At 40.3% G+C, this 6,400-nt stretch overlaps 1 pseudogene across 1 annotated transcript; it reads right to left on the reverse strand.

Moving 5' to 3' along the window:
• Window positions 1-4,211: 4,211 nt before the first annotated feature.
• On the reverse strand, window positions 4,212-5,521 carry LOC116525237 (annotated as a pseudogene). Its single transcript, XR_004257630.1, has one exon. The product of XR_004257630.1 is annotated as a glyceraldehyde-3-phosphate dehydrogenase pseudogene (transcript).
• Between the last annotated feature and the right edge of the window lie 879 nt (window positions 5,522-6,400).

Consider the following 6,400-nt stretch of genomic DNA (forward strand, 5'->3'; position numbering starts at 1 on the left):
TCTTAATAAATTGGGTATTGATGGAAAGGATCTCAAAACAATAAAAGCTTTTTGCAACAAACCCATAGCCAATATTATACTGAATAGGCAAAACTGGAGGAATTCCCTTTGAAAACTGGCATTAGATAGGGTGCCTTCTCTCACCATTCCTATTCAACATATTATTGGGCGTTCTAGCCAGAGCAATCAGGCAAGAAAAAGAAATAAATGGTATTCTATTAGGAAAAGAGGAAGTCAAATTGTCTCTATTTGCAGACAACATGATTGTATATTTAGAAGAGTCTCTCATCTCAGCCTCAAATCTCCTTAAGATGATAAGCAACTTCTGCAAAGTCTCAGGATACAAAATCAATGTGCAAAAATCACAAACATTCCTGTATACCAATAACACACAAACAGAGAGCCAAATCCTGAGTGAAATTTCATTCACAATTGCTACAAAGAGAATAAAATACCTAGGAATACAACTAACAAAGGACATGAAAGACCTCTTCAAGGAGAACTACAAATCAATGCTCAAGGAAATGAGAGAGGACACAGACAGATGGAAGAAACATTCCATGCTCATGGTTAGGAAGAATCAATATTGTAAAAATGGCCATACTGTCCAAAGTAATTTATAGATTCAATGCTATCCTCATCAAGCTACCATTGACCTTCTTCACAGAACTGGAAAAAACCACCTTAAACTTCATATGGAAACAGAAAAGAGCCTGCATAACCAATACAATCCTAAGCAAAAAGAACAAAGCTGGAAGCGTCACACTACCTGACTTCAAACTATGCTACAAATCTACAGTAATCAGAACAGCATGGTACTTGTACCAAAACAGACATATAGACAAATGGAACAGAACAGAGGCCTCGGAAGTAATGCCACACACCTAGAACCATCTGATCTTTGAGAAACCTGACAAAAACAAGCAATGGGGAAAGGATTCCCTGTTTGATAAATGTTTTTGGGAAAACTGGCTAGACATGTACAGAAAGCTGAAACTGGACCCCATTCTTACACCTTATATAAAAATTAACTCCAGATGGGTTAAAACTTTAAACACCATAAAAACCTTAGAAGAATACCTAGGCAATACCATTCACAACATAGGCATAGGCAAAGACTTCATGACTAAAACACCAAAAGTAACGGCAACAAAAGCCATAATAGACAAATGGAATCTAATTAAACTTAAGAGTTTCTGCATAGCAAAAGAAACAATCATTAGAGTGAACTGGCAATGAATAGGAGATGGTATCTCAAAACCACATTGAGATACCATCTTACTCCATTTATAATGCCAGCATTAAAAAATCTGGAGACAACAGTTGCTGGAGAGGATGTGGAGAAATAGGAATGCTTTTTTACTGTTGGTGGGAGTGTAAATTAGTTCAACCACTGTGGAAGACAGTGTGGTGATTCCTCAAGAATTTAGAAATAGGCCATTTGACCCAGCAATCCCATTACTGGGTATATACCCAAAGGATTATAAACCTTTCTGCTATAAAGATACATGCACACATACATTTATTGCAGCCCTGTTACAATAGCAAAGACTTGGAAACAACCCAAATGACCATCAAGGGTTGACTGGATAAAGAAAATGTGGCACATATACACCATGGAATACTATGCAGCCATAAAAATGGATGAGTTTATGTCCTTTGCAGGGACATGGGTGAAGCTGGAAACCAGCATTCTCAGAGAACTTACACAAGAACAGAAAACCAAACACTGCATGTTCTCACTCATATGTGGGTGTTGAACAATGAGAACACACCGACACAGGGAGGAGAACATCACATATTAGGTCTGTTGTGGGGTGGGGGCTAGGGGAGAGATAGCAGGGGGTGGGGAGATTGGGGAGGGATGACATTAGGAGAAATACCTAATGTAGGTTATGGAGTTATGGATGCAGCAAACCACCATGGCATGTGTATACCTATGTAACAATCCTGCAAGATCTGCACATGTACCGCAGAACTTAAAGTAAAATAAGAAAGAAAGAAAGAAAATTTGAAAAAAAAAAAAAGATCATAACCCATTATATAAACTGCTAGTTGTCTAAATATGTGTCAATATTTTCATTACAGTTATTATAACTTCTGTTTCATGAACAATGAAATTGGGTACTGAGCTTCTTGCATAATCTCCTCCTGAAATATTTCTGGAATCATTTAGATGTTTTTTTGTTTGTTTGTTTTTTTGAGACTGAGTCTTACTATTTCACCTAGGCTGGAGTGCGTGATCTTGGCTCTCTGTAACCTCCACCTACAGGGTTTGAGCTATTCTTGTGCCTCAGCCTCCCAAGTAGCTGGGATTATAGCTGTGAACCACCACATACAGTTATGTTTTGTATTTTTAGTAGAGACGGGGTTTTTCCATGTTGACCAGTCTGGTCTCAAATTCCTGGTTTCAAGTGATCCACCATCTCCGCCTCTCAAAGTGCTAGAATTATAGGCATGAGCCACCACCCCCATCATTTGATAATGGATATTTTGTTTCTCTTCTAACCAAGGGTTTTTTTTTGTCTGTTTGTTTGTTTGTTTGTGGTAATGTAACCACTGTGTTAATAGAATGAATATTTCAAGAGTCCCTAACCAAAATAAACCCTATAATGAGAAGTCCAAACCAGCTTTATCCATTTTCGGTCCTATCTTTCTCAGGGCCATTAAAGAGGACTATTTGTTTCCTCATATATATTGAATGAAGTCTTAGGTAAAATGGATATTTCTATGTTAGTTCTTGTTGTTTTTCATGCCAATACTTTTTTATTCCCTAAGTAAGTCATACGTAATCCCAAAGAGAGATATACAGGGAGTCACTGCCAGTAAGCAATCCACATGGCATTCTAAAATGGCCTCTATGAACAGATGACTAAGGCTCTTAATTAGGTGAAGCCCAGTCTGAAAAGGCTCCTGTTTACCTTAGCAGGAGTTCCCTTCTAGAAGCTTCCCCACACATGAAGATTTCTGATTGAAATTATCCACTATTTTTTTTTTTTTTAATTAAAGAACACTGAATTCCAGCCTTGGAAACATCTTGAGCTGAAGCTTCTCTAACCACATAACAATAGTACTAATAATGTATCCAAAAATGAATTTAAAGTTATAGAAGGGAGTATATTTTATCATATTGACAAATTACATGTTGATGCTTTTTATTTTCATTGCAAAATTTTCATTGATCTATTCTTTTTTATTCTTTGAGACAGAGTCTCATTCTGTTGCCCAGGTTGGAGTTCAGGCGTGTGATCTCGGCTCACCACACCTCCACCTCCTGGGTTCAAGTCATTCTCGTGCTTCATCCTCCCGAGTAGCTGGAATTGCAGCCATGCCCTACCACGCTCAGGTAATTTTTGTATTTTTTAGTAGAGACAGAGTTTTGCCATATTGACTATACTGGTCTCGAACTCCTGACCTCAATTGATCCGCCTGCCTCAGCCTCCCAAAGTGCTGGGGTTACAGGTGTGAGCCACTTTGTCTGACCAAGAAACTAATTATTGAGGTTCACTAGCCATAATCCCAATCAAAATAGACCAAAACATTACTTGACAAATTTTGAGATGGCAAGAAGATTGTAAGGATCAGCACCAGGCCTCGGGTCAAAAGTTCAGAATTTGAATCCTGACTAAATCTGAGCTGTGAATCTGCCTCTTTCTATCACTCAGAGTAAGCCAAACATGTGAGGCTTCAGTTCACTCACCTGGTAAAATATAAAAGTACTGTATGCTTAATGTACCCGTTGGGATAGTGGATGAAAAATAGAGTTACAAGTTTTCTTTTGAGGTAAGGTAGGATTTTCACATTGCTGGTTTTGAAAATTAAACATATAAGATCGTTTTAAATTAAAAGAAAGTTGCAAGGAATTATAAACTCTGAAATTATATTTCTATACTTTAAATTCTGGTTTCATAAAATACAGACACTATAGTAAACGTATTTAGAAGAATTGATGGAATGAGAATTAAGATGGTATCAACTATATACATATATATATATATATATATATATATATCTCACTAGAATCTCCTATCATGAATTCTGGATTCCTATTGCCTTAAACCTTGGCAGTTATACTAATCTCTGTAAACACTACTTCACTTCTAAATATCACTAATATGGATCAAATTTTTCTCATTAGTAACTTTTGGCAAGTAAATTAGATTGGTGATTCTCAAAGTATGTTAACAATATTATTTTTATTTTTATTTTTATTGGCTGAGCACAGGGGACTTTATTGATGGTACACGACAAGGTGGGGTTCCCTAGGCCTCTCCCTCTTCAAGGGGTCTGCATGGAAACTGTGAGGAGGGGCAATTCAGTGTGGTGGGGGACTCTGTGGCAGGGACTCCCCAGCAGTGAGGGCCTCTCTTCCTTTCATGCTCTTGCTGGGGCTGGTGGTCCAGGGGTCTTACTCCTTGGAGGCCATGTGGGACATGAGGTCCACCACCCTGTTGCTGTAGCCAAATTCATTTTCATACCAGGAAATGAGCTTGACGAAGTGGTCGTTGAGGGCAATGCCAGCCCCAGCATCGAAGGTAGAAGAATGGGTGTCGCTGTTGAAGTCAGAGGACACCACCTGGTGCTCAGTATATCCCAGGATGCCCTTGAGGGGGCCCTCCGATGCCTGCTTCACCACCTTCTTGATGTCATCATATTTGGCAGGTTTTTCCAGACGGCAGGTCAGGTCCACCACTGACACGTTGGCAGTGGGGACACGGAAGGCCATGCCAGTGAGCTTCCCGTTCAGCTCGGGGATGACCTTGCCCATGGCCTTGGCAGCTCCAGTAGAGGCAGGGATGATGTTCTGGAGAGCCCCACGGCCATCACGCCACAGTTTCCTGGAGGGTCCATCCACGGTCTTCTGGGTGGCAGTGATGGCGTGGACAGTGGTCATGAGTCCTTCCACGTTACCAAAGTTGTCATGGATGACCTTGGTCAGGGGCGCTAAGCAGTTGGTGGTGCAGGAGGCATTGCTGACGATCTTGAGGGTGTTGTCATACCTCTCATGGTTCACGCCCATCATGAACATGGGGGCATCAGCAGAAGGGGCAGATATGATGACCCTTTTGGCTCCCCCCTGCAAGTGAGCCCCAGCCTTCTCCATGTTGGTGAAGACGCCAGTGGACTCCACCACGTACTCAGCATCAGCATCGCCCCACTTGATTTTGGAGGGATCTCACTCCTGGAAGATGGTATTGGGATTTCCATTCATGACAAGCTTCCAATTCTCAATTCTCTCAAATTCTCTCAATTCTCTCAAATTCCAGTGCCATGGAATTTGCCATGGGTGGAATCATACTGGAACATGTAGACCATGTAGTTGAGGTCAATGAAGGGATCATTGATGGTGACAATATCCACTTTACCAGAGTTAAAAGCAGCCCTGGTGACCAGGCGCCCAATATGACCAAATCCATTATCTCCGACCTTCACCTTCCCCATGGTGTCTCAGGGATGTGGCTGGCGATGGAAGACAAGATGCGGCTGTCTGACGAACAGGAGGAGCAGAGAGCCGTATGTTAAGAGTATTATATGTACTAATCCAACTAGAGGTACCCACCAGAATAGTTTGGAAATTTTAACATGATATTTTTAGCTTAAAGCTATGTAAGATAAATTCAAATTCATATCCTAAAATATCTGAAAAGTCATAAAGTAAATAATCCAGTTTACTATTTGATTAACCCAAATTTTCTCCAAAATGCTTTGACCATGGAATTCTTTTCTAGAGGTAACATGTATTAACATAATGTAGTTGACCCTTTACTTGTCTGACCCAGACCCTATCACTCTTGCAGTTTTACTGCCAGTTTCTCCAAGGGCCAGCATCTGAATCATTTTCTTGTGGATTTTCTTTGCCTCCCCTACATGTTCCTTTGCCAAGGCTTTCCTTAAGATGGCTTTACCTGCCTACCTTGCAGAAAGAAGTGCTGGGAATTAATACTCTCAACTTCCAAACAGCATCTAAGAAGAGATAGTGCACAAATACCCTAGGTCTCTCCCAGTTTGTGTGGTGTGTTTTACGTTGGCTTACAAAGTTTTCCATGAGGTATTAACCTCCAGTACCCACAGTGGTAGGAAGGTTAAAAAGATAATCTATCTTGGCTGCCTTTCTTCTAGTCTCACTCTTCCACCACTGGTATTCCTTTTACATCCTAAACAAGCTGCTTGTACTTGAATTCTTGCCTCTGGGCATACCTCTGCAAAATGCACTGAGACACATATATAGGAAACCTAATGCTTCCTGCTCTGCTTCTTAACGACCCAAATATCTGAACAATTACTTTTGAAAACCTCTCAACACAAATTTCCAGGTTTATGCATCCTGAGCTCTTTCCATTATATTACTATACTCTTTTCATATTTTGTAAAAAGTTAAAGTTTACTGACATTCTGTCTT

The sequence above is a fragment of the Sapajus apella genome, unplaced genomic scaffold (genome assembly GCF_009761245.1).
Source record: "Sapajus apella isolate SASKATOON/1434 unplaced genomic scaffold, GSC_monkey_1.0 scaffold47, whole genome shotgun sequence".
NCBI classification, from domain to species: Eukaryota; Metazoa; Chordata; class Mammalia; order Primates; family Cebidae; genus Sapajus; species Sapajus apella.